The following is a 2585-nucleotide window of genomic DNA, read 5'->3' on the forward strand; positions in this document are numbered from 1 at the left end:
GCATCTTGTCTTTTCTTTAGTACCTTTACGAGGCTTTCTTTTTCATGTGTTGCAAGATGAGAATCCATGATTACTGGTTTTGTTGTCCTTCTTCAATGAATGCATACTCCAAGTGTTCGGGGAGGGCTTTTAGCTCGATTTTCTGCCTTTCGTCATTTACCACGACGTGGGAATCCTGCCACGTCGTGGTGTCAGAACTTTTAATTCCTGATCATAAAAAAAAACTTTGCCACGACGTGTTCTCCTCACCACGTTGTGTTGCCTCTTCTGCCTCTTTTATGGCTTCATCATAATCACTTTCTTCTAATAGTTTCTCCAGTTCTTGTATATCCAGTTCGGGATCAAAATTGTCTTCCTTAAGCACCATAAATCCCTCGGTCTCTTTTTCTTTCCACCCCTCTAGCTCTTTTTCAATTAATTCATCTAGCACATCAACAGAAAATGTCATATCATCACTTATCCTTGAATGATGAATTGCCCGATTGACTCCAAATGTAACCGCTTCTTTTCTAACTCTTAGAGTGAGTTTGGACTCTCTTATATCAACTAAAGCTTGGGTGGTACTCAAGAATGGCCTTCCTAGGATGATGGGGACTTGCTCGTCTTCCTCCATATCCAACACAATGAAATCCGTGGGAAAAACGAACTTGTCAACTTTCACTAGTAGGTCTTCACAAATACCTCTTGGAAAGGTCATAGTTTTATTGTCTAGATGGATAACCATGCAGACCGGTATTGGTTCGGGAAGATCAAGCTTTTTGTAGAATGAGTATGGCACCAAGTTGACACTTGCTCCCAAGTCGGCTAGAGCACGACTGGTTGCTAGATTCCCGAATTGGCATGGTAAAGTTATGCTTCCTGGATCCCCCATCTTCTTCGGTAGCATATTTAGCATTGCAGCAGAGAAAGTTTCATTCAGTACTACTTTTGATAATCCTTCCGTTTTCTTGCGGTTTGTCAATAGGTACTTGAGAAACTTAGCATACTTTGGCATTTCAGCTAAGGCCTCAAGAAAGGGAATGTTGATTTCAAGAGACATTATGTGATCTAAGAACATCCGATAATCTTCAGCATGCTTCTCTTGAATTGCTCTACTTGGGAATGGCAATGGTGGGTGGAATGGCTTTACGGGTTCTGAATTTTTCTTTTCAACTTCATGCCACGTCGTGGTGATTGTCCAGAATTGTTTCCTTGACTCTCCTCCCAAATTTCTTGCTCCACCTCCGGCTTGTTACTGTCTATGGGAGTCAAATGAGTAATAATTTTTCCACTCCTAGTGGTGATGGCTTGGATGTGAGCTCCTCTCGGGTTTTGTTTGGTATTTCCCGGAAGTCCTCCCGGTGATCTTTCATTGAATTGCATAGCTAGTTGCCCAAGTTGTTTTTCTATATTGAGGATTAAAGCTTGTTGATTTCTAAATAATGCTTGCTGGTTTTTCATCATCTCTTGTTGTTCCTTCATCATAGCTTGTTGCTCTTTCACCATTATTTGTTGTTCCTTAATTGCTGCTTCAGTTCCCTCATGCCTTTTTTCAAAAACGGCTGCAAATCGTGTCAGCATTGATTCGAAGTCAAATTTCTTTTCAGTCTGTGGTTCCTCTTTCTGGTAAAATCCTCTTCCTTTTTGTTCATATTTTTCCTCCTTGGCCTTTTTATACTCATCATAAGGTAATCATTTTTTCTTGGGTTTTTTCCAATCTTCATCAAAATGATCACCGCTCGAGAAGCACGCTTGAACCTTTGAGTTTCCATTCTCATCAAGGTCACAATCTCCAGTCAAATGTGGCCCGTTACAGTTTTCACACCCAACCCGAATAGCATGGATTGTTTGATCCATCTTAGTCATCCTCCTATCCATATTGTGCAACATTGCCATAACCACCGACATGTCTTCCGAAGCTACATTCGATGAACCCCTCGTTACATCATTCGTTGGATTATGGTATTCTCTAGAGTGCTTAGAGAATTCTTCAATGAGTTCCTTAATTTCTACTGGATTTTTCTTTGTTAAGGGGCCTTGAGAGTCAAGGAGTTGTCTAGTGGTGACGTTCACCCCATCATAAAAGATCGACACTTCTTGTTGCACATTGAGGTCATGTTGTGGGCAATTCCTTATCAGGCATTTATAGCGCTCCCATGCTTTGTACAAGGACTCCCCCATTTGTTGTTCAAAATTGGTGATGGCCTTTTGAGCTTAGCCACCTTGGATGGTAGGCAAAACTGTTCCAAAAACAATTCACGCATCCTTGCCTATGTCGTTACCGTGCCTGGTGGAAGTGCCTTAAGCCAATCCTTCGCGGCTCCTTTGAATGTGACAGGGAGCATCCTCAACAACACCGTTTCTCTTGGTATATTTGGAATGTTAAAGTAGTCGGCGATGTCGTTTACTTCATCTAGATGCTTATAGGTGTCTTCATGATCCTTTCCGGTGAAAGGAGTCTCCTTTAGTGTTGTAAGGATGTGCTCCTTAAGTTCAAATGTGGCAGTGGCGGGTATGGTGGGTTGCACAAGCCCCAGACTGGTGTCATCTCGAATTCTCTTTTTGTATGCGTCCATTGATAGGTCGGCAATGTTCGCCATGGTGTT

The 2585-nt window shown here is 42.0% G+C and overlaps 1 non-coding gene across 1 annotated transcript; it reads left to right on the plus strand.

The window, feature by feature from the left end:
- Window positions 1-2089: 2089 nt before the first annotated feature.
- Window positions 2090-2195, plus strand: LOC145080731 (small nucleolar RNA R71). The gene has a single exon (XR_013695319.1). It is a non-coding gene; the product is annotated as a small nucleolar RNA R71 (small nucleolar RNA).
- Window positions 2196-2585: the final 390 nt, after the last annotated feature.

Source organism: Lactuca serriola, chromosome 1 (assembly GCF_051521515.1).
Source record: "Lactuca serriola cultivar US96UC23 chromosome 1, Lser_US96UC23_V15, whole genome shotgun sequence".
Taxonomy (NCBI): Eukaryota; Viridiplantae; Streptophyta; class Magnoliopsida; order Asterales; family Asteraceae; genus Lactuca; species Lactuca serriola.